Source organism: Canis aureus, chromosome 8 (genome assembly GCF_053574225.1).
Source record: "Canis aureus isolate CA01 chromosome 8, VMU_Caureus_v.1.0, whole genome shotgun sequence".
NCBI lineage: Eukaryota > Metazoa > Chordata > Mammalia > Carnivora > Canidae > Canis > Canis aureus.
In genome coordinates this window covers 6,651,790-6,678,519 of record NC_135618.1, presented here as the reverse complement: position 1 = coordinate 6,678,519, position 26,730 = coordinate 6,651,790, and the positions used below count along the sequence as shown (strand labels likewise).

At 36.9% G+C, this 26,730-nt stretch overlaps 1 long non-coding RNA gene across 1 annotated transcript in view; it reads right to left on the bottom strand.

Moving 5' to 3' along the window:
- Nucleotides 1-12,929: 12,929 nt before the first annotated feature.
- Nucleotides 12,930-26,730, bottom strand: part of LOC144318002 (uncharacterized) — a 28,419-nt gene continuing 14,618 nt past the window's right edge. The window contains exon 3 of the long non-coding RNA XR_013383864.1: nt 12,930-13,215. This is a non-coding gene — a long non-coding RNA (uncharacterized LOC144318002). The remainder of the gene's footprint in view (nt 13,216-26,730) is intronic.

Sequence of the window (26,730 nt, the reverse complement as noted above, 5' to 3'; positions counted from 1 at the left end):
GGACCAGTCTGCTAAGGACAGGTTCTCTTCCTTTTAGCAAATATCATTTATCTATTGACCTGGAGGGTCAGTTGACAGATTAGATTGTATCACCAGCCTTCTTTTATATCTCCCAGGGGTCTCCATTCCCTATCCTCTTCTTGAAGAAAGTGAATGGAAGGCTGACTAGCTGCTTTAACACCTTCCTCCCACTTATTCATAGAAATTCAAAACCTTGTATGACTTATGGCACTGGACAGTCTCTTACCAATAATAAAATTTAATTCTAGGTAATAAATAGAAATAACAACACTTAAAAAAATTACCTCACCTGTCAAATGTGTTCAGACTTGTCTAGTCTTCCATATTGGCTGCACACCCATTATTTCTACATAAAAACCATGGTGTTTTAGGGATTAGGGATTGCTTAAGGATCACTCATTTGAACTTCCCATCTTTGCAAAGTAGTATCATTTTATGTCATTTGTCAATAAGCAATTATAGAGATATCAGGGTCACCATTGTAAAACATATGATTTCACCATTTTGCTGCTGAGCAAGTACTAGCCATAGAGTTGCCCAATAGATTTCAGTAATATCACAGGGACATTTTGACAGAAGGACTACAATCAACTTCAGGTCTACGCCTGATCTTAGCCAAAAAGCCAAGAAGTAATATAACTTCAGGTCTAATAACCATTGTACTTTCAAAGTAGCATGAAACTAAGAGATATTTCAAGCTTTCTCCAATAACTTAATATGTTATAAAATATCTATAATTACTATTTAAGACAACATGACAGGCACTGCAAATCTTATAGTGTTATTGATTGATTGATGCATTTGCCTATGTCCAAAAGTTAAAGATACATTGAGTTTCAGATTTCTTAAAACCCTCAGATTGGAGTAAAGGTATTCAAAGCAAGTAACAGAAATTGTTAGAAACATTAGCTTCCTCAGAGGTGAATTTTTGTTTAAGAGTCATTCAGGTAGGTGATAAAAGCACAGGAAATCAAGGGACAGCCTTTAAAGAAGGCAACAGAGGAAGTTTGGAATTCTCCTCATCTCACAGACATGCTGAATGAACAGCTACCTGTGGAGCAATTACCTCAGAGAAATCCAGAAACTAGCAAAGTGATTCCCACACTTCAGGCTAATAAAAAAATACCCACATCAAAACAGGTAGGAAAGACTGAGCCACACTCTCCAGAAAGCCTACCGCTGGCACAGTGCCGTACATTAGGAGGGAAGTCCTAGTTTCTCCCTGAAGAGTAAAGGGTTGGAACCCCACATCTAGCACCCCAACTTTTAAGACTCCCTCAAGCATAGAGGTTGCAAAAAAGTTGAATCCAAAGAGAACCACACTGAGACACATTAAAAAAAAAAAAGATTTATTTATTCATGAGAGATACAGAAAGAGAGAGAGGCAGAGACATAGGCAGAGGGAGAAGCAGGCTCTGTTCAGGGAGCCTGATGTGGGACTCGATCCCGGGACTCCAGGATCATGCCCTTGGCAGAAGGCAGGCACCAAACCGCTGAGCCACCCTGGGATCCAACACATTATAATTGTCAAAAACAAAAAATAGAGAGTGTTAGAAATAGTGAGAGGAAAACAACTTGTTACATACAAGGGAATTCTCAAGACTATCAATAAATTTTTTGGCTGTAACTTTGCAGGCCTTAAAGAAGTGGCATAACATATTCAAAGTGTTAAGAAAAGAAACCAAACTGCCAACCAAAAATACTCTATCTGGCAAAGTTGTCCTTCAAAACTGAAGGAGAAGAAAATAAGTTTCTAGATACACAAAAACTGAAGGAATTCATCACCACTTACCAGCCTCATAAAAATGTTAAAGTGAGTTTTCAAGCTGAGATGAAAGGATGCTAATTAGTAACAGGAAAACATTTGAAAGTATAAAACTAGAGGTAAATATATACTTAAATTTAGAGGTAAATATATACTTAAATTTAGAATACTTCAATGTACTCACGGTGGGTAAATGATTTATAACTTTAGAATGAAGGTTAAAACACAAAAGCATTAAAAATAACTATAACTACAATAATCTGTTAATAGATTCACAAGGGAAAAAGATTAAATTGTGACAATAAAGGCATAAAATGTGGAAGGATATAGACTGTAAAAATGTAGAGCTTTTGTATGTGTTCAAAGTTAAGTAGTTATAAGTTAAAATAGATTATTATAAATATTAGATGTTTTATATAAGCCTTATGGTAACCACAAACCTATAGTATACACACAAAAGATAAAGAATCCAAACACACCACTCAGAAAATCATCAAATCATAAACGAAGAGAGAAAGAAAGGAACAAAGGGATTATAAAACAGCCAGAAATCCATGAACAAAATGACAATAGGAAGTCTATGTTTATTGGGGTGTCTGGCTGGCTCAGATGGTAGAGTGTGGGACTCGATCTAGGGGTTTGTAAGTTTGAGCCTCAAGTTGGGTATGGAGATTACATAAAAATAAAATCTTAAAAAAAAATAAAATAAAATCTTTTTAAAAATCTATATTTATCAATAATTACTTTAGAGATCCCTGGGTGGCACAGCAGTTTGGCGCCTGCCTTTGGCCCAGGGCGCGATCCTGGAGACCCGGGATTGAATCCCACGTCGGGCTCCCGGTGCATGGAGCCTGCTTCTCCCTCTGCCTGTGTCTCTGCCTCTCTCTCTCTCTCTCTTTGTGACTATCATAAATAAATAAAAATTTAAAAAAATTACTTTAAATGTAAATGGATTAATTTCTCCAATTCAATGGCTGATGGATTAGACAAATAAGACACATTTCACCTTTAAGAACACATATAGACTGAAATTGAAAGGATGGAAAAAGATATTCCATGTGAATGGAAACCAAAAGAAAGCGGGGGTTGGTATATTTACATCAGACAAGAGACAAAAGAGGTCATTATATAATAATAAATGAGTCAATTCATCGAGAGGATATAATGTTTGTAGATATTTATTTATTTGCTCACACAACATAGGAGCACCTAAAAACAGAAAGCAAATAAAACAGATCTGAAAGGAGAAATAGTAATATAACAACAGTAGGAGAATTCAGTACCCTACTTTCAACAATGGATAGATCATCCAGACAGCAAATCAATGAAGAAGCATAAGTCTTAAAGTACGTGTTAGACCAGGTGGACTTAACAGACTTTTACAGAACATTCCATCCAATAGCAACAGAATACACATTCTTCTCAGGTGCACATGGGACATTCTCCAGCATGGATTATATATTCAGCCACAAAATAAGTCTCAATAAATTTAAGAAGATTGAAATCAAATCAAGCATTTTTTCCAAATACAATGGTATGAAACTAGAAATCAATTATAAGAAAAAAAACCTGAAAAATTCATGAGTATGTAGAGATCAAACTACATACTACTGAACAACCAGTGGATCAAAGGATAAATCAGTATATTGAGGCAGATGACATGCAAACCGAACACACTAAAATTAGAGGATGTAGCAAAAGCAGTTGTTAAGAGAGAAGTTAATAGCAATAAATGCTTACGTTAAGACAAAAGAAAGATTTCTAATAAACAATGTAGCTTTATACCTCAAGGAATAAAAAAGAACAAACTAAGCCCAAGGAAGTAGAAGGAAGGAAATAGCGAAGACCAGAGTAGAAATAAATGGAATTGAGACAAAAAAGATAATAGAAAAGTTCAATGAAACTTAGAGCTGTTCTTTTTTTGAAAAGATAATCAAAATCAACAAAACTTTAACTAGATTCACTAAATAAACACACATATACATACACATGTGTGTATATATATATATAAAACATCTATCTATATATTTATATATAGCGAGAAATAGGTGAAATAAATAAAATTATAAGTGAAAGTGGAGACATTATATTTTGTGATTAGAAGTATGTTTCATGTGAAAGTAAATGGAACCAAGTTTTCCCATTACAATTATATATAGAAAATCTTAACAACTCTACCAGAATTCAGTAAAGATTCAGGATACAAAATCAATATATGGAAATCACTTGTGTTTTTATACACTAACAGCCATCTATTGGAAGGAGATATTAAGAAAATAATCCCATTTGCAAAGCATCAAAAAGAATAAAATGCTTAGGAATAAATTTAACCAAAGAGGCAGAAGGTTTATACAATGAAGACATTGATGAAACAAATTGAAGAAGACACAAATAAATGGAAAGATATTGTGCTCCTATATTGGAAATTAATATATCATTAAAATGTCCATACAATGCAAAGTGATCTACAGATTCAACGCAATCCCTATTAAAATTCCAAAGGAATTTTTTTTCACAGAAATAGCACAAATACTCAAATTTCTATGGCACCACAAAATACTCTGAATAGCCAAAGCAATCTTAAGAAAGAAGAACAAAGCTGGAGGTATGATGCTTCCTGATTTCAAATATATTACAAAACTATGACAATCAAAACAATATGGCAGGCCTTTGGGTGGCTCAGTTGGTTAAGCGTCTGCCTTCCACTGAGGTTGTGATCCCAGAGTCCCAGGATCATGCCCCACATCTGGCTCCCTGCTCAGCAGAGAGTCTACTTCTCCCTCTCTCTTTGCCCTTCTCCCTGTTCATGCTCTCTCTCTCACTCTTGTTCACTTTCTCTCTCTCAAATAAATAAAATCTTAAAACAGCAACAACAATACGGCATTGGTATAAAAACAAGCACATTCATCAATGGAACAGAATGGAGAGCCCAGAGATAAACCCACACATATACGGTCAATTAATTTACAACAAAGGAGAATATACAATGGAAGAAAGATAGTCTCTTCAATAAATAGTGTTTGAGAAACTGGATAGTCACATGTAAAAGGATGAAACTAGAGCCCTGTTTTACACCATATACAAAAATCAACAAAATGGCTTAAATATTTGAACATAAGACCTGAAACCATAAAATCCTAGGAGAAAACATAGGCAGTAAGCTTCTTAACATTGGTCTTTGGATTTGATGCCAAAAGCTAAGGCAACAAAAGCAAAGATAGTGTTACTACATTAAGATAAAAAAAGATTCTAAACAAAGAAGGAAACCGTAAACAAAAGAAAGGAAGGAAAGCTTCTAAATCAAGACTTAAAAGCTTCCAAATAATGAAGGAAACCATAAAGAAAAAGAAAAGGCAACTTATGGAATGGGAGAAATTATCTAGAAACCATAAATCTGATAAGGGGTTAGTATCCAAAATATATAAAGAACTTAGGGGCAGCCCTGGTTTGCTCAGCGGTTTAGCGCCGCCTTCAGCCCAGGGCCTGATCCTGGAGACCCAGGATCGAGTCTCACGTCAGGTTCCCTGCATGGAGCCTGCTTCTCCCTCTGCCTGTCTCTCTGCCTCTCTGTGTGTCTCATGAATAAATAAATAAAATCTTAAAAAAAAATAACTTAGACAACTCAATAAAAGTTGTTTTGATTAAAAAATGGGCAGAGGAACTGAATAAACATTTTCCCCAAAAAGGTACGTGATAAACAAATGCCCAGCAGGTACATGAAAAGGTGCCAAACATCACTAATCATCAGGGAAATGCAAATCAACCACAGTGAAGTGTCACCTCACACCTGTTAGAATGGCTATCATTGCAAAGATAAGAGTTAAGTGTTGGTGAGAATGTGAAGAAAAGGGACACCTTGTGCACTATTGGTAAGATGGTAAATTGGTGCAGCCACTATGGGAAACAGTATGGAAATTTTTCAAAAAATTAAGAAGACTACCGTATGGTCCAGTAACCCCACTTCTGGGTATATGTCCAATTTAATAAAATAGGATCTCAAACAGATGTCTGTACTCCCAGGTTCATTGCAGCAGTATTCACAATAGACAAGATTGTGTCTTAAGTACCTGTCAACAGGTAAATGGATATAAAAGATGTATTCATATGTATATAATGAATACTTTTTAGCCATGAAAAAGAAGGAAATCCTACCATTTGTAATAGAGATGGAACTTGAAGGTATTATTCTAAATGCAGTGAGAAAAAGATACATATTGTATGATAGCACTTATACATGTGATCTAAAAAAAGGTGAAGTCACAGAAACAGAGACTACAATGTTTTTTTTCCAGGGCCTGGGGGTTGGAGGAAATAGGGAGAGTTTGGTTAAAGAATACAAACTTCCAGTTATAAGATGAAGACGTTCTGAAGAGCTAGTGTTTCACATGGTGATTATAATTAGTAATACTTTAGAATATACTTGAAAGTTGCTAAGAGAGTAGATCTTAAATGTTCTCACCACACAAAAAAAAGAAACTTGTATTATTTGACATGATGGAGGTGTTTGCTAACAATATGGTGGTAATTTTGCAGTGTATGTTTACCAAATCAACATGTTGTATACCTTATACAATAATGTATATCAATTACATCTCAGTAAAGATGGGGGGGAGCACAGAAAATATAGTCAGAGACCAAGTATCTGAATTATTACCACTTTAAAAAATATTTTTAGGGACACCTGGGTGGCTCAGTGGTTGGGAGTCTGCCTTCGGCTCAGGCTGGGATAGAGTCCCACGTCGGGCTCCCTGCAGGGAGCCTGCTTTTCTCTCTGTGCCTCTGCCTCTCTGTCTGTGTCTCTCATAAATAAATAGATAAAATCTTTAAAATTTTTTTTTAATTTACTCATGTATTACCTTTATATGTACATTTTTGAAACATACTTAAAAACACATAGTTAAATGACAAAACTTCTAACTTTTGCTTTAAAACATACTTGGTTTATTAATATGTAAGATATTGTATATAATCCATTTAACTAAAAAAAAAATAATCCATTTAACTCAACATCTTAATGAAACTTTAACAGTTCCCTCAATAAACAAATGGATAAAACACATTCATCCTCTTTATATTCATATTTCTTTGTAATGAGTGTATCACTCATTTTAGCTACATCTTTAACCAAAGCAACTAACTTCTGAATTCTGAGTCACAGCAGAACTAGGAGATAGGATCTATCACAGACCAGTGCTTTTGCCCTGGCAGGACTCCAGTGAAAGTTGCTTATGCTCTATCAATACCCTCCGACAACTCTTTTATATTTGTAAAGTTTAGGTGCAAACGTGACCATGTACACTAGTGTGATCTAAAGTTACTTGCATATCTCTTTTAAACTATTAACTAATGTCCATTGTAGAATGTATACAAATAAAAGACACACATATGTATAATAAAACTATGTTTGCTTGTTTTTGTATTCTATTTTGTTATGAATTTAGATCTACCTAATTAGGAATTGTCCACGTAGTCTCAGGTTATTTTAACTCGATGATACTAATTTCACAATAGTCTACATTCCCAGCTAGGGATTTTGGAAATCTTGTTTGGGGTTGACTTAAAAATAAACATAATCTAATTCTTCAGAGAACTACTATATTTAAATTTTTTTATAGGTAATATGAGCAGAGATACTAGGAATGTATGATTTGTAATAGTATTGTCTGAAGTTAACGAGTAAATATTTCAAAAGATAGTTGAATCATAATTTTTATGTTTATAACTTTAAACATTTAATGGAAGTAAAAAATCAGTATAGGAAATCTAGAAAGTTAGAATTAATTAGGCTTTCCATGAAAAAATAATATTATGCTAACATGCTTCACACTATATTAAAATCGAGAACATATTAACAATTTTAAAACCCAAATTATCAAACCCATTAATTTGTTCAAAGATTCACCTTGATAGAAATATAACCTAAACTAATCCTTATATAATTTCCCCTGTATTCATATACCAACTGTTTAAACTTTTTAAGCAACTCCTATTTTTTCTACTCCTTTTCCCACTCTATTTTATTTTTTTTTCTCTTTCATTGCGTTACAGTATCAGTAAGCCTCTGAAGCTTTTATAAATTGTCAGCACACTTAAAGCTTAATTTGCTTCCTGAAGATTATTGACTGTCTTATTAGCCTTTATAAGTCAACCAGAGTTCTTTAAATTTAAGACTTTACAATTACATTTTAAAGTTTTCTTGAGAAATCGACAAAAATATGCTTTTGTTTATTTAGACAATATTTCATATTTAGCAGATGAATCTTATAAACCCCTGTGCAAGGAAGGGAACTCTGGAAGAATGTAAAGTTGCTTTTCCTCATATTTTATTATGTGCTTTTTTGGAGAGTACTTTCCAGACACGGTCAACTTAACTGTTCTACTGCAGGATTTTGTAACACCTCATTGTAGTTTACACAAAGCTCTCCCTCACATTTTTACTTGGCTCATTTGTGTATATTTCCATGCGACTTTCTTATTTCTTTTCCAGGAGGAAAAAAAACAAAACAAAATAAAACAAAAACCACGCATTTGAATCCACGCACTTTGAATCCTTGAGTTTCCTTAGAATGTCACAATGCCCCAAAGAGGCTGGAGGCAGTCATTCTCATCCCAAAGACATTCAAGCTTATTCACAAAATTGAAATGCACACCAAGCAAAGCTATTTTAGAAGTCCGGCTCTATTTTACAAGGTCTACAAAACCATTTTCAATTTTTCCATGTTTTTTTTTCCTTTGAAGATAGATCTTTTTGTATTGAATATATCCCTACGGTGTGCCCCAGAAATAGACCTTTATCATCAATTAATCTTGGAAAGGTTCCCAAAAGAGAAAGAGAGATAATGAGAGGGAATCAGTCCAAGTACAGAAAGAGCTGCCATTATAAGCAGAGTATTATGAAAGATTGATTTCCTTGTCTTATCCTTCTGTATCACACTTCTCTGTATGTTTTATGCATCTCTTCCACCTTGATGCTGGACTTGGCTGTGTGACCTGTTCCTGTTAGAGATCAGCAAGTACACACACGCAGGGCTTGGCAAGCATCTGTGCATTGGGTATTACCCTCTCTGAACACTATCACCACCGTGTGAAAAAGTCAGCATGAAACACATGGAGAGAGGCCCCGCCGGCGGAGGCATCTAGTTAACCCAGCTGAGACCCCAGACATGATTGAGAAGTTGTCTTAGACCATCAGCCCCGTTGAACTCACAGATGATTGCAATTGTGTGAGTGAGCCTTGGTGCGGTTAGCAGAAGAACCTCAACAAACATTTGGAGAAATAACAAATTGTTTTAATCCACTAAATTTTGTGTGGTTTGTTACACAATAGTAGATAACTTACATATCTTTTTTTCTTTTCTAAAGAAGGAAAAGGGCTTTTCTCTTTCAGTACAAAGACCTACAAAAAACTAACAAAAGAAAATACAGAGCATAAGGATAAACAACATGAAGTTCTGGGCTTATTCTATGCCAGATACTAAGATCCAATTCATTTGCCTTACACTTTTCTTAATATAATTCTTTTTCCTGAATTCTTAAGTCAGTTCTTCATTGTATTTATGATCAATTTTTGATCTCTCCTTTGTAATAGCTATAGGAGTAGGCTTATGTATTTTTTAACTTTACAGGAGAAAAAATGATCAAGACTTATCTATAAAAGCCAATTATCAACCTAAAGACAGAAAGGGGGTACCTAGGTGGCTCAGTCAGTTGAGCGTCTATTGATTTGGGCTTAGGTCGTGATCTCAGGTTTGCTCAGGTTGTGAGATCAAGCCCTGCATTGGGGCTCTCTGGGCTCTGTGCTCAGCAGTTTTCTTCTTCTCCCTCTACCTCTTCCCCCTGTTCATGCTGTCTTTCTCATAAATAAGTAAATGAATGAATGAATGAATGAATGAATGAATAAATAAATAAATAAATAAATAAATAAATAAATAAAATCTTTAAAAATCAAAAGGCAATTGAGAAGGTAAAGATTTAGCCTGATTGATGAGTCCTTATTTTCAGTAGCACTCAATACTGGTGACCATTCCTTCCTTTTAAATTGATTTTTCCATTGGCTTTGACATTATTATTCTTTTCTTGTTCTCCATTCTCTCTTGCACTGACATTCTTAAGTTTCCTTTCCTGGTTGGTTTCTCTTTGTTGCTTTTAACTGTTGATGTAATGTACACCACATCTTGGATCACGCTCTTTGGAAATGGGCAATTGAATTCAGACTGTTTCCTGGGGAGCATGCTTAGGAGATAGACTTCTCAGGAAGTAAGAACAATAGTGTTGGGTGGAAGAAGCTGACTCAACGTGGTTGGAACTGAAACCTCAGCCAGTCGTACAGAAAGCTCTGGAGCTGGGATGGGCCTTCAGAGTTATCCCAAACTGAGGCAAGAGATTTGAGTGTATATCCCTGCATTAGGCTGTCATTGGATGAGGCAGTTCATCCCAGCTAAGGCAATTTAAAGAGTGGCAGCTGAGACCTATCAGGACCTGGTATCCATAACAGCGTGGGAATGGGTGCATGGGCCTTGAAGAGGAAATCGGGCAGACTCCACGTGTCTACCTCAATTACACATCCCAAACCTTTTCCCTTTTATATACCGCCTTGCTTATCTTTCTAAAATGAACATTTGATCATATCTCGAATTTTAACACCACCTTGGCTTGTTATTTATAGGATAAATTTAAAACTTCATCCTAACCCCATGAGACTTCTCTGCCTCCTCTCCCTCATATTTCTCTTCTATGCCATTCTCTTTCATACCATCATGCCTCTCCATAAACTGATCCCTCTACATATAATACCCTGCCTCTTGGATCCCCCTCAGATTATTACTCACCCTTGACAGGCAGCTCAGATGTCACCTTTGGTGAAATTCCCAAAGCTGCTTGTCAAATCAAATATTTTCTCCTGTGTTCTCTTTGTCCAAATCTCTTTTATAACATAAACTCAGTAAAAGGTTAGGACCCTGTATGGTCCAATCTCTACACAGCTATAGAATAGAAATCATCATATACTAATAAAATTATTCAGTAGGAGGAATTGTAGTATTTTACTTTCATCTCTCCAAGAAAACTTTAGATTCAATTTATAATTCGTGGTGATGGTCTGTTTAATCTCTTTTTTTTTCCTATTGATATATTGTCTTTCATTCTGAAACTGTGTTCAACTCTCTCTCTATCCCACCCTTTTTTTTAAAGATTTTATTTATTTATTCATGAGAGACACAGAGAGAAAGAGAGAAGCAGAGACACAGGCAGAGGGAGAAGCAAGCTCCCTGCAGGGAGCTCAATGTGGGGCTATCCCACCCTTTATTCTTTATTCCTTATTGAGGGGAAAGCCCACAAGTGTAGCTCTTGTTCTTCTCATTTTCTCATCTTCTTTCCTCTCTTCTCTACACTAACTTCTTCTCTTCCATCCCGTTTCTTTTCCTCCCTCCCTCCCTCTCTTTCTTTTCCTTTATGGGTTTATTGAGATATAATTCATGTACCTTCAAATTCACACTTTTAAAACACACGATGTAATGGTTTTTAGTATATTCACAGAACTGTGCAACCATCACAAATCGTCTAATGTTTGAGCATTTTATCATCCCTCAAAGAAACCCCATACCCATTAGTAGTCACTCCATATTCCCACCCCCTCCCAGGCCCTGGCAAACTTTAATTTCTGTTTCTATAGATTTGCCTGATCTGTTCATTTCATATATTTGGAATAATAGAACATGTGGTCTTTTGTGACTGGCTTCTTTCAGTTAACATCATGTTTTCAAGGTTTATCCATGTTGCATATATCAGTATGTCATTTCTTTTTATGGTTGAATATTCTAGTATATGGATATGTACCACATTTTATTTATGTACTCATCAGTTGATAGGCATTTAGATTCTTTCTTTTTGGCTATTAGGACTAATTCTGTTATAAATATCAATGTACATATTTTTATATAGATATATTTATTAATTTCTCTTGGGGTTATACCTAGAACTGGAATTGTGGGGTCATATGGTAACTATGTTTAACAACTGAGGGGTTCTCAAACTGTTTCCCAAAGAAGCTGCATCATATTACATTCCCACCAGCAATATATGAAGGGTTTAATTTCTCTACATTCTTTCCACTCTCCACAAGAGTGTACTGGGGTCCTTTTAATGATTACTATTCTAGGGGATGTGAAATGATATTTCATTGTGGTTTTGATTTGCATTTTCCTGGTGACTAAAGATGTCAAGCATCTTTTCATTTGCATATTGATCATTTGTACATGTTCTGGGAGAAATAGCCACTCAGAGCCTTTACCCATTTTAAAATTTGGCCATTTATTTTTTTATTATTGTACTGTATGAGTTCTTTATATATTATAGGTCCCTCATTAGATACATTATTTGCAAATACTTTCTCCCATTCGGTGAGTTATTTTTCCCCTCTTTTTTGATGGTGACTTTTGAAGCAAAGAAGTTTTTAATTTTGAAGTCTGATTTATCTGTTTTTCTCTTGTTGCTTGTTTGTTTGTTATCATATCTAAGAAGGCTTTTCCTAACCCAGAATTATAAGTATTTACTCTTGTTTTTTCTTCTGTTTTATAGTTTTATGTCTTGCATTTAAGTCTATGATTCAGCATGAGTTACTTTTGTGTATGGTGTGAAATAGGGGTCCAGCTTCATTCTTTTGCATGGATAGACATTTATGAAAGTGTCTCATTTTGTATGACTAATCTAAGGCAAAAATAAGTTCATAAGTTTTTGATATTTGGACTTCCTGGTCTTTGATATTGTTTGAAAGGTCTTGTATTCTAGAGCCAATTGTTTTGTGGCTTAATTGAAAATCTTTCACTTTTTGTAAAATATAATTTTCGTTTTTAGTCTTTTCCTTAAAAGCTTCCAATCTAACTTCCATGACTGAAATAATAATTCTTTCACTATCTTTCTATGTAAATTTTGTGTTTGCAAAAATCCAATTCAGTTTATCACTGGTTAAAGTTGAAAGCTCAGATCCTTTTATAAGTCATTAAAACAATATTTGTTGGACATTTGATTTATATCAGATGTGGTTTGACTTCATTGATTTTTTTTTCCCCCACTGTTGAGAGTGTTACCAGAACCTGGGTTTGCCTTCTGGTTGGTATCAAGTTAAAACACACAACAAAACAAAGAATAGGAAAAGGAAGGGTTTTACTCTTAACACATAAAGGAAAACAGCAGTGAACTTTCCTAAAGCAGTGTCTCCCCAACAACAAAATTAGGGAAGCTTTAACATAAGGATGAATACATATTCATGAAGGGGCTGGGCAATGGGGATACAGCAGGGAATTGAGACACAAGTCATCTGTAGGTGACTAAATCCAGGTCACAGTCACAGGCCAGTAAGGGTGACCATCATCAATTCTCTGGCTCTAGTTGGTCCAGTATTGAGTACTTGAGTACTTGAAGGGGTTTAGATCCTGCAAAGATAACACAAGAGTGTATGTCAGGCAGATCTTAACTTTGAATCAGTGCTAGTTTTACAGTGGAGTTTTACCACTAATTTACTGTCTATGATATGATTAGACTATCTCCTGGCCTGATAGTTACTGTTTGTTCTTACATTTTTTTTGTTCCCTTAAAATCATTATCTACTGGGGTCTATTCTTCTGCAGTTTCAACATTATCTCAGGAAATTCTGGAAGAAATATGCTTTGGGCAAGTAGTACAGGTCAGGCATAGATCACAAGATAGCTAGAGGCCTAAAAACACTTTTCTTAAGTCATGAAAGCTATGCTTTGTCTTACAATAACATATTATACAATGTGACAGTTAAAGTGAAGTGTAAAATTACCAAAACAATATATTTAACAGAAAAATATTTTACACTGTTTAAATTTTACTATAATAAAATATATAACATAAAATTTGCTATTTTAATGATTTTAAGGGTGTAATTAAATGGCATTCATTTCATTTACAATGTTGTACCACCATATCCCTCTCTATATCCAAACTTTTTCTTCACCTAAACAGAAACTCTATACCTAATAAGCAGTAATTCATCATTCACCACTTGCTTAGCCTCTGGCAGCCCTATACTTTCTGTCTCTATGGATTTGCCCTTTTTTGGGTATATTTCATATACCCAAATATAAAATATATAATATATATATATAGGTGGAATCCTCAAATATTTGTCCTTTCTGCCTGGCTTATTTCACTTAGCATAATGTTTTCAAGGTTCACTCCTGTTGTATCAGAACCATTTCTTTTTACAGCTGATTTTTATTCCATTGCATGTATATACCACATTCTGTTTATTCATTTGTTGATGCTGAAGGGGTTCAAAATAGACTCCATCCCCACAATGTGCCACTTTGGCATATGGATTAATTTGAGCAAAAGATATTTGAGAACTTGGGGCTCCAAAGAGAGTTTTGTCTCTCCTTTAACCACACAAAAGAATCTAAATTGAGGGTCTTTCCCAGTATAAGGGTTATTAACAGAAATTTTATCTGAGTGACCCAACTGTATGGTACAGAAAACATCTAATTACCAAACATCTCTTCTTCTTATCATCCTGTGAAATGTATTCATGTTCTCTGAAATCCAAGATCCTTACTTCTTTTTCTTTACTGCAGAATGACATATATACCTTATTTTGCCTGGTTTTAGAATTTCCATGTCTGTGTGGAGTCCCCATATGTACTTTTATTAATTTTATTAATTTGATTTTCTCCTTTTTATTTGTCTCATGTTGAATTGATTCTTAGTCCAGCTAGAGGGACCTTGAGGGGGACAAGAGTTCTTGCTTCCTGTGAAGAGGGTAAGGCATTCTTGCTCCCCAACATCTATTTATTTGTTGATAAAATATTGAAATAAGCACATTCCAAGGACATTTGGGTTGCTCTTACCTTTTAGTTATTGAGAATAATGCTGTAACAAATATTTGCATACAAGTATCTGAGTTTTAGTTTTCAGTCTTCTGTGGTGTATTATCTAGGACTGGAAGAGCTGACTTATATGGAATGCTTCAGTTTTTAATTTTTAAAAGAAATTTTATATTTAAGTAATCTCTATACCCAATGTGGTGCTTGAATTCACAACCCCAAGATCAAGAGTCACATGCTCTATAGACTGGGCCAGCCAGAAGCCCCTTCAACTTTTAAATTTAAATTCATTAAAATTAAAGTAAATTAAAAATTGTGCTTCTTAGTCACACTAAACACATTTCAAGAACTTAACAGCCACATATGGCTAGTGATCATCCTGTTATACTGTGCTGTTCTAGATTAGAGCATTACGAACACTCAATAATTTGGTGACTAACCTCATAATAAATCTACCAGTTGTGCCTCTCTCTCTACTGCCCAAATAAGCTTTGTACTTCCTGCTTTTGTGCATTTGTTCACCTTTCTTCATGTCTTACTCCTTTTTGCCTGAAATGTCTACCTATTACCTATTTTCCTTTTGGAAATGTTATCCTTTTATAGGAAATATAATTGCAACCTACACGGATCTCTTCTACTCATAAATTATCAAAACATCTGTTAACTTTTAATTTCTGTGACTGTTACTTTTGCATTACAGTTATTTATATATTTCTTAATTTCTCATCTAGAATTTAAATTCCTTGGTGGTAAAGTATTAGTCATCTAAACAAGAATCACATCAACAAAACAAAGTTGGCCATTTGTTAAATGATTACTGCACTTGAGGCATAGTGTTAATCATTATATATACTCCATTTAATCCTTACAATAGATTTAGGAAAGGAGGTAATATTACCTGAATTCTAGATCATGGTTTAGGGCTTAGAGGTTACATAACATGTTCAAGATCATATCTCTAATGAATGGTAGTGTTAATGATAGCAGGCTGTCTGGGTCCAAGGACTCAGACAGGGTTCTGCAGGATGCTGCGCGAGAGTCCTTGGCTTTGTGTAGTATAGATATCAAATAAGAGTTGGGTGAGAGTGAAAGCAGAGTTTATTGAAGATACAGAGAGGATGCAGATATAAACAAAATGTCTGGAAGACTCAGAAAGGAAAGAAAAGTGAGCCTTCTTGCTTGGGGCTTGGAGTTTTTATTGAGGATTGTGGTCTGGTATACATGTCTTCTCAGACATCCAGGAACTGGTTAACACAAAGATAAGCATTTAGATATCTTCTATAGGTCTCCATAGGTCACCTATGCTCTGGAGTTAGGGGTCTTGCTGACTCAGTGGTCTGAAAAACATACATGATAATCTCGGTTGGTCACGTCTTCGATGTTATTCTTTTGTACTGGAAGACTCTGAAGAAATAATTCCTTGACCTTTACAAAGAGGACATACTATAAGGCAAGTGTAAGCCTGGGTGTAGGTCCTCACAGCAATAGAGGCAGGAAAAGGAGCAAAAAGAAGCAGCCCTTCATAAAGTTCCCCGTATTTCCCTGTTTCATCTCCTTGCTATGGGATTTTTATCTTCCTTATTCTTAAGCAGTGTTAAGGTCAAAGGTCTCATCTGTGGCTTCTTTAAGCTGAAAGGAATGTAGACTTTGCCTCTTGGGAATTATAAAAATCCCCAGGTACCTAATTAAATGAAGGGTTCCTAGTTCTATCTGACTCAGAGGTGCGCATGAGGACCCTTCATAATTTGTTCGACATATTAATGCAGAACATGCAACAACACAATAGCCCTTGCAGCAAAAAGGAAGGCCTAGCATAATTACTATTTTTCCTAGTAAGAAGCATTTTCCACTAAGATCATCCATTTCCACTGATCAGGAAAAATCCAATTATGGAGAGGACTAATTTGGGTGTGCATGTCTGCTACAACATTGGATACATTAGCTGAATTATCATGTATATACATATATATGTATATATATATATATACACACACACACACACACAACATTCAGCTTTAATAAAGCACGGGTTCTATCTATTCATGATAAAAACTCTCATAAAAGTAGGGATAGATGGAACATACCTCAATATAACAAAGATCATATATGAAAAACCCACAGCTAATAGCATCCTCAATGGGCAAAAACTGGTAACTTCCTCAAAAGTCAAGAACAAAACAGAGATGTTTCCTCTCACCATTACTATTTAACATCATCCTAGAAGTCCTAGCTCCAGCAATCAGAATATGAAAATAAATAAAAGGCATCCAAATCAGCAAAGAAGAAGTCAAACCTTTACCATTTGTAAATGACATGAGATTCTATATAGAAAACCCAAAGTTTCCACCAAAAAATTGCTAGAACTGATACACAAATTCAGTAAAGTCACAGGATAGAAAATCAACATACAGAAGTCTGTTGCATTTCTATACAACAATAATGAAGCAGCAAAAAGAGAAATCAAGGAATCAATCCCATTTACAATTGCACCAAAACCCACAAGATAGGAATAAATCTAACAAAAGAGGTAAAAGATCTGTACTCACAAAACTATGAAATGCTGATGAGAAACTGAAGAGGACACAAAGAAATGGAAAAATATTCCATGCTCATGGATTGGAAGAACAATTATTGTTAAAATGTCTATACTGCCCAAAGCAATCTACACATTTAATGCAATCCCTACATATTTAATACAATCTCTGGTACAATACCATCAGCATATTTCACAGAATTAGAACAATCCTAAAATTTGTATGGAACCGCAAATGACTCCAAATAGCCAAAGCAAGCTTGAAAAAGAAAAACAAAGCTGGATGCATCACAATTCTGGACTTCAAGTTATATTACAAAGTTGTAGTGATCAACACAGTATGGTACTGGCACAAAAAACAGAAACATAGATCAATGGAATAGAATGGAAAACCCAGAAATAAACCTACAACTATAGGGTCAACTAATCTTTGACAAAGCAGGAAAGAATATCCAATGGAAAAAAAGTCTCTTCAACAGGTGGTGTTGGGAAAACTGGACAGCAACGTGAAAAGAATGAAACTGGACCACTTTCTTAGACCATACATGAGGATAAATTCAAAATGAAATACCTAAATGTGAGCTAGGAAAGCATCAAAATCCTAGAGAACACAGGCAGCAACCTCTTTGACATCAGCTGTTGCATCTTCTTACTAGATACACCTCCTGGGGCAAGAGAAACAATAGCAAAAATAAACCACTGGCTCTTCATCAATATAAAAAGCTTCTGCACAGCAAAGAAAACAATTAACAAAACTAAAAGGCAACCTTTGTAATGGGAGAAGATATTTACAAGTGACATATCTGATAAAGAATTAGTATCCAAGATCTATAAAGAACTTCTCAAACTCCATACCCCAAAAACAAATAATCCAGTTAAGAAATGGACAGAAGACATAAATAGATATTTTTCCAAAAAAGACACATGAATGGCTAACAGGTGCATGAAAAGATGCTCAATATCACTAATTATCAGGGAAATGCAAATCAAAACTACAATGAGATCCCACCTCATACCAGTCAGAATGGCTAAAATTGACAACACAGGAAACAACAGGTATTGGCGAGGATGCGGAGAAAGGGGACCCTCTTGCACTGTTCGTGGGAATGCAAACGGGTGCAGCAACTCTGGAGAACAGTATAGAGGCTCCTCAAAAAGTTAAAAATAGAACTGCCTACAATCCAGCAATTGCACTATTACATATTTACCCAAAAGATTCAACAATACTGATTTGAAGCACCAGCACCGTTATAATGTTTATATCAGCATTATCAACAATAGCCAGATTATAGAAAGAGCCAAAAAATCCATCACCTGATGAATGGATAAAAAAGAGTTGGTATGCGTACACACACACACACACACACACACACACACACGAATATTACTCAGCCACCAAAAAGAATGAAATCTTGCTGTTTGGAAGGATGTGGATAGAGAGTATTACACTAAGCAAAATAAGGAAGTCTGAGAAAGGCCAAGTACCATGTGATTTCAATTATATGTGGAATTTAAGAAATAAAACCGATGAACATGGGGTGGGAGAAGAGGCAAATCGGGAAGCAGACTCGTAATTATAGAGAAGAAACTGAGGATTATCAAAGGAGAGGTGGGTGGAGGGATGTATATAGGTGGTGGGGATTAAGGAGACCACTTGTGACAAGCACTGGGTATTGTAGTGAGTGATGGATCACTAAATTCTATACTCGAAACTAGTATTATATTGTTAACAAATTGGGATTTAAATAAAAACCTGTAAATAAAGGTGTGAAGAACCACATTGGGAGAAAAAAAGGGTGAGTTCTCTGTGCTGCAGTTATATCCAAGACCGTCCTATTATTGTTATTCAAATAATTATGTGCCCACGGGGTCCTGTTAATATCCCCACAATGTAGCAAGCACAAAGACTGTCTATACATGAGCTATTGTGGTAATTTCTCTGAAGTTTTACCTCAAGTTGTCTAGCTTAGAGAAATAATAAACATTTAAAGACAATAAGAAGTAGAATTTTACATTTGTGAAGTTATGTTATTGAAACATAATTTTTCTCTCAAAAATTGCCCTCTTTTCCAAAGAGAGCCAAATCAAGACTAATTTGTTTGTAAAACAAGTTCAGTTTTAACAAATTTGGCCTAATTATTTATATAAGCTCAACAAGAATAGCAATCGACCAAATAAGCTATTTAAAACTTGCTTTGTTGGAACTTTACATAAGGGATCTCTAGATTGAACTTTTGATAGCTTCACAACACCAGAAGCCAAGCCAGGTTATTTGCTGTCAGATTTGCCTGCGACGTCTCTAGATTTGGGTGAATTCCTCTTCTCGAGGTCCCCAAAATATTCTGAGGTTTCCTGCACCTGCCAGGCAGTGACATTCTTTATTCACCTGGAAAGGCTGCAGGGCACTCCGTAAGCAAGATATTAGGCCAACATTTCCAAGGAATTTTTTGGCTTCATAAAGTCAACCTTAACTCCTTAAAGCTGTCTGATCATATCTGAGTCTATGCATGTTTCTTTTAAATATGACATTCCAGCCATATTTAAGATAATTAAAATTAAAATAATATAATTCCAGTCATATTTAAGTAATTAAGATTGCCATGAAAGAAAAAATCCTCACTGAGAGTTTCCAAGATGTCGCCCTTGTGCTGGGAACAATCTTAAAAAGGAGCAATTTCTCAAATTGCATGGGACTCAATATCCGGGCCCATATCCCTTTGAAGATTGGTAACTTTATTTTATTCAAATGCCTAAAGCTGCTAGAAATATAGAGTATTTATTAGTATTTATGGATACCTTTTCAAATTGGGTTGAAGCATATCCTGCCCCATGGGGGTGTTGTGCTTGGGGGCATCCTTATCTCCCAGGATGAATTGCCTGCCACTTGCCAGCAATTCTCATGGTTGAGGGACTATTAAGACTAGGAGGGCTTCTTGGTGGTTTTATCCCTTAGCCAGGTATGTCCCAGAAGCAGCATCTATTGATGTAGAATTAAGAATGGAGGCTTTGGCCAAACATATAGCGGCTGCCTTTAATCAAACTCAGCATATGATCACCCTAAATGGTAAGACTACCCAAACTTGAAAGGTGGTCCTTCAAAACTGAATGGCCTTTAATATCCTGACTGCAGCCCAAGGAGGGACTTGTGCTCTCATTAAAAACAGAATGTCGCGGCGTGCCTGGCGGGCTCAGTCGGTGCAGCATGCAACTGCTGATCTTAGGGTTGTAAGCGCCAGATGTTATTGTAAATGCTTTTCAGGTATGTAATAATTTAATTTTTTCAACAATCTTACGAAGTCACCATCATTTAAAGTAGATGATAATGGTACTGGAAAGTGAAGGCTAAGTTGAATTAGCCAGTCAGTGGCAGAGCCAGATTTGAACTGAAGTAGTCTGCATCCAGAGCTTGTATTCTTAATGATCGTATCATTTATAAATTGCACTTAACAAACATTTGCAGAGTGATTATTATGTGCCAGGCACTCTGTATGCAGTGCTACGGATTTAAAGATAAATTGAGCAGTCCTTTTAGGAGCTTAGTCTACTAGAAAGAACCAAATGAAAAATCTTGTCATTGGTATCAAAGTTATGAAGCGCAACTACCACCACCACCAAACTAAGGACAATGAGGACTTGCTATTTCCTAGGTTCTAGTCTAAGTATTTCATAGGCATTAATTCATTTAGGCTCACAACAACCTTATAAGGTCATTATTCTTATTATTCTCATTTTTCAGGTTAGGAAGCTGTGTGGCAGAGATGTCTAAGCTATGAAGTGGGAGAAATGGCCCTGGGGCACAGGTGTTCTGGCTCCAGAGCCCAAGTACCTAAAAGACTATTATCTATGGGTAATGGAATTTCAGTTTTCGTGGAGTGTGAACAGGTCGTATTATACACAGCACATTTAAAAACTGGCTTTAGCCAATTTTAGAAACTTGGAGAAATGGTGTTCATGCTGAAATGAGACTCAAGAGGGTGCAGTTACTAGAATGGTCGGCAGAGGGTGAAGGGAAGCAGCATCTGCAACGCTACATTAACATGAAGTAAACTGTGCAGAATTGATGATCTCTAAAGGCCTCTTCCTCTAACACGCTATGATGATGCTCGTCAGAATCTCATTAGTTCAGTGCGATAGTAAAACATAAGCAAAAGCCAATGGAGTTATTCCTTCTCAAATATGTGTAGGAGAGATGATTTGTATCTGATTTAACACAGTGTTCTTATCAATAGTTATCGAATGCTAAGAACTTCTCTAAAGAAGTACGTACAAGATGGCCCATAGTCTTTTTTTTTCTTAAATTTGGAATCTCAATTAAATTTTTATTAAGTTTTTATTTTAATTCCAGTATAATTAACATACAGTGTTATATTAGTTTCTGGTACACAACACAGAGATTCAATACTTCCTTTTTTTTTGTTTGTTTGTTTGTTTCCATACAGCACCTGGTGCTCATAATAAGTGGATGGCCCATAGTCTTAAAGGGCTCGAGGTCTAACTGAAATGGCAGGATAAAGGTAAATTTAAATAGTGATATAACACAGCATATTAACAAAGCTGGGGCAGACCGGGTGGCTCAGTGGTTTAGCACCTGCCTTCAGCCCAGGGCGTAATCCTGGAGACCTGGGATCGAGTCCCACGTCAGGCTCCCTGCATGGAGCCTGCTTCTCCCTCTGCCTTGTCTGTGCCTCTGTCTCTCTCTGTGTCTCTCATGAATAAATACATAAAATATTTAAAAAAAAAGCTGTGGAGGAGTTCACAGACAAGGAGAAATGAATGGGGCTGAAATGGAGTGGGTCTATTTCATGGGAAGGTAGCCTTGTTCTAGTACTAAAGGCGGGTGAGAAGGGATAGTATGTGTATAGGTAGAAAGGGAAGGGAAAGTTAGCTTTTCTTTACAATTAAATTTGATTTCCCAAGCATTTATGAACTGTCCTGAGCGAGCGGGTGCCATCTCAGGCACTGCAGAAAAAATAAAGATGGGTGGTGCAGTTTTTGCCTGAAGGAAGTCACAAGTGCCCTGGAAGTCATGATATAAGTCAGCGTATGGTAGGCAATTAGCCGGATTCTCTATTGGAGTCCCCAAACGCTCACAACAAAATGCTATGTGCCTCTCATTCTAGAGAGAAGTACCAAACTAATCATGTAGAACTTCCTAAGTCCATGGTCCTAAAGTGGTTGTTGCCCACTCATCTCCAACCTACATATGAAGCTGAAGTTGAAGAGAAAGAGATTTCTTTAGAGAGGGGGTGACAGGTTACTGGCATTTCATCACCTCTCTGATGTGGAAGGAGGAGATGTGTTGCTCTATGGTAGCGAGCCCATAACTAGACACAGATGGAAACTTCTAGGTACTGCACACAGCTTGCTCAGGGTCAAGGAGATTGCCCCAGTGTGGGCACAAAGAATTTCAGAGCCTGGGGAATATGGCTCCTTGCCTAGCAGAGTTACAGCCCTCTGTTGGTGTTCTAAGTTATTTCTGAGTATTGACGTAGCTGGTGTGAAAGACCGTTGAGTCCAAATCCTTCTTTGACCTGGAAAATTGGCAGCTGCCAGTTCCCCCGAACTTCACCTGGGCTTCTGCGGAACGTACATGAAACACGAGGAGCTGAATCCACTGACCTCTTCTTATTTTATTTCCACCAATGGCAGTTTATTTGCTGCTTTGGGAACAAATAGAAGTAAAAGCACGTTGTCTAGAGGTCAAGTCATCATTTCAACTGTCCTTGAACTTGAACCTGTCAAATAGCCCAATGATGGTCATTATTATTGTTGTTATTATTATAAAAGGCAGACGATGGTAGATGCCCCCTCCTCTCAAGTCAAGGGGAGGCTTTTCTAGGGAGCCATTTGGAAAGCTTTATGCTTGTCCCTCGGGACTCGAAGGTCTTACTAGTGAATATTCTAGAGATGAGATGCTGTAGCTGGAATTACCCTGTCTTGTGGCAAAACACGCAGGTACTTTGGGACTGGGCTGTACTTCCTCCTGGTAGGATAAAGGTCCATGTTTTTGAGACTTGCTAAGGACCCTGTGGAAGTGATTCTAAGCAGGCGTGCTGACCGAGGGACATGGACAGAGGGTAGGCCCCAGAAATCCAGGAGCCGGGCAGAAAAGAGGCAGACCAGGCAACCACAGGATATTCATGAAGGAGCTGCAAAGACGCCTTATAAAGTTCACACCTGTACCCGGTCACCTAGAGGTCCCCGGGGGTGGATGACAACTAAAACTGCTGGAAAAACTGCTGCATTTGCTCAAAACCTACCTCCTATACCCTGGATATCAGAAACAGTGACTGGCAAATAGGAGAGATGTGATCAGAAAGAGAAAAGAAGTTAATTTTGACCCACTATCTCACGCAGGTTAGGGGATAGAGAAGGCTTTAAATTTGAATGGATTGGGTGTTTGAAATTATATTTGATAGTGCTGTTTCTGTGCTAATTTTTTTTAGTTCTTTAATAGTTCTGTATGGTTCTTTGTTTTCTTAGCTTTGCATTTTTTCCCCTCTTTCTCTTTAATAGTGCTTTTCATCTCATTTTTTTTTTTAAACTGCTTTTATCTTTTCTTTAACATCCATATCATGAAACACTTGCAGGATTTTGTGTCTGTGGGAGGAGCTCTGCTAACGTTTACAATGGTTTCTTTATCTGTATTCTCCTTCTTCACATTTATTTTTGCTGATACGTGTTGCAAAGTTGTGCGCTTTTTATCTTTTTTTTAATATTGCATATAAGTAACATTATTTATACCTTCTATTTACTCTGCTTTAGTGTGGGTGAATCCCACTTGCTTTTCTATTGCCTTAAGCTCAGGGAGAAGGGAAGAGCTCAACCGTGGCTTTATACAGCTTTGGTTGGACGACCTGTGGCTCGCTTGCCTGGATTTTATTAAATGTGTTGCGCTAAACTCAGTCTATCAGTTGAGGTTTGCCTTCATCACACTAAGAAATATCATTGAGCCTTGGATTATATCCTCTAATGATCATAAAGTCCTGTGTTCTTTGCTTTCATTAGAGCAAGTAATATAAACTTTTGTTTTGTGTACTGGGTTCTCTATTTCAATGTCACCATTTTTCCTTTCCACATTCACCTGTTTCTCCCCAACAGCAATTTCTCTTCCTCCCAACCCCGGCTCTTTCCTCCTGGGGAAAAGATAAATAATAAATGGAGAGTTTTGCCCCTATATCAATAGCACGTGTGTGGGTTATTTCCCCATGCATGCTTCTTCTCCACTTTCTTTTCCTCAGAGACTCTTGTCCTAATTATTCTCTCTTTTTTTCTTCCTTTCTGCTAAATCACTATTTATTGTTGGAGATAATTAACTCTGGATGTTTATGATTGTTCTGCTATCCTGTCCATTTTTCTCACAGCTGGAAGATTCTAAAATAGAAGGTCCTAATAGTTCCCTTTTCTGAGGACACAAAGGTAGCTGGGATGGGACTTTTTTCCCCATGTAGAATTCTTTCTCTTTAAAGAGCTACCCATATCTCGCTGAATCTCTCTTTCCCATGTTGTGGTACCAGGTTTTTGGAGGATACTTTAGATTTTTCAAGATTGTGTTTGCACATCTTCCCTACACAGTGCTCCTTTGGAGGATAAGAGCCCTGCCATACTGCTGTGAACATCGGTGAATTCTTGGAAGCTCCTGCGTCTTTCCTTGCTTGATAGCCACCAATTTTTTAAGGTCATGACACAAGCTTTCTCCTTGTTTGATTGCTATTGATATGCTTTTGCTACTTTAATTTTTTTCCCCAATTGCTCTTCATATGATTAACTTACGTGGAAGGGAGATTTTCAGATTTCGTTGAAATCTAATACCTAAACCTTGAACTCTCTTTTTAAAACTTTAAAAATTTTTGGAGTAATCTTTGTATCCAACGTGGAGCTTGAACTCATGACCCTGAGATCAAGAGTCACATGCTCCTCCAACTGAACCAGCGAGGAACCCTAAAACCTTCAGCTTTCTTATTCCCATTTATCAGTAGTAGAAATTAAAGGTCATAATGTTTGATTTGCTTGACACAGATTATCAAAGAAAGTGGCAGGGAAGAGTCATGATTTGAATCTAGACCTGTCTTTCATCTTGTAATCAATATTCTATTCTATAATCAATGGAGACCCATCAGGATTTTTTAAAAGATGACTAATGAAATGAAACCTTCATTTTAGGTTTGGGAGCTGGTCTGAGGTCTGAGAGAGATATGAATTTGCAGAGAGGGAACTATGAAAGCAACGAAACAAGTTAGGAAGGTTTTATAAAATTAGATGTAAAGTAATGAGGACCTGAGATAAAGAGGAACCTCTTTCATGTTTTAGAATTTTGAATTTGGTAATCAGGGCCTTTTTCCTCATATGTTTCTAAGGTGCCATCGGTTCATCTATCACGTACTTAAATGTGTAAAAATTTTGTGTTAAAATTGGGAAGCTTTGGGTTAGGAAGCTCCCAATCCAAAAGATTAACTTCTAGATTTTGTTTTGTTTTGTTTTGTTTTGTTTTGCCATATTCTGTTGTAAAACCTACACCAAACCATTTCAGTTTGCTGGGCCTCAGATGCCTTACGTTTAAGCTGAGGAAATTTAGTTAGATGGACTATAAGTTCCCTTCCACTTCATAGTGAACACTCAGAAGCAGGGGAATGATGTCAGCATCATAAGATATCTCTCCTTTCTGCCCTCTCTGCCCCCCCCCATTTAAATAACCAATTTAGCATTCATCCATGAATAAAAGTACCTCTGTGAGAGTTGTGGGGTCTAGCACCACCATGTACCAAGGTACCCAGGAGGAGTACCTGCGCATCAGGTAATAGGCAGACAGATCTTGGTATGGTCTGTGGAATCAGCAGGACCTTGTGAACTGGTCATAGCCAGCGTGCCCCCCGTCCCCCCCCCCCCCCCCACCTCCACACACACACGGGGTGGAGGAAAACCAGGAGAATGCTGACTTGGGAGATACCCATGGACAAGAGACACTGATAGAAGTTCAACCTTCCCAAGGAAAGATTCTAACATTCCATTCAAACAAAAAGAATACATAATTGGATGGATTGGAAGAGGTAAGAAGAACTTTGCCAGTGTCAGTCCTCCCCTAAGGCAGCACAGTATGGGGCTGAACTAGCCAGCAAGGGTGATCTACCCTGTGAGGGGAAAAGGAGAGCAATGAATGTATGTTCAGCTACTTCAGCTGTGCAGGACGCTGCTGGAGAAGCCCATTTCTCTCCTGCAGCACCTAGAGTGTTGGGACAGGGCCTCCATGACTGGGGGAGGGAGATCAGGAAAGAGACAGATAAGAATATCAAGAGGGCATTAAAGGAATGCAGTTTCCACTGATGGCATTCAGGGCTCCAGCAGGAAGCCTATGCATGAGCCACTGGGAGAACCTTACCTGAGGATACCTCTACTGTCTCACAGGCATCCCCAGTGCCCTGAGTGCTAAACCCACAGCCAGAAACCTGTGCCTCCTCTTGAGTGGAGCATGGAGCAAATTCCTGTAAACAGAGTCCCCCTCAGAAAATAAGCTAAAGAAGGTCCATGGGCCAGGGAAAAACCACAAATTTGAGCTATAGCTCCACCTTCTG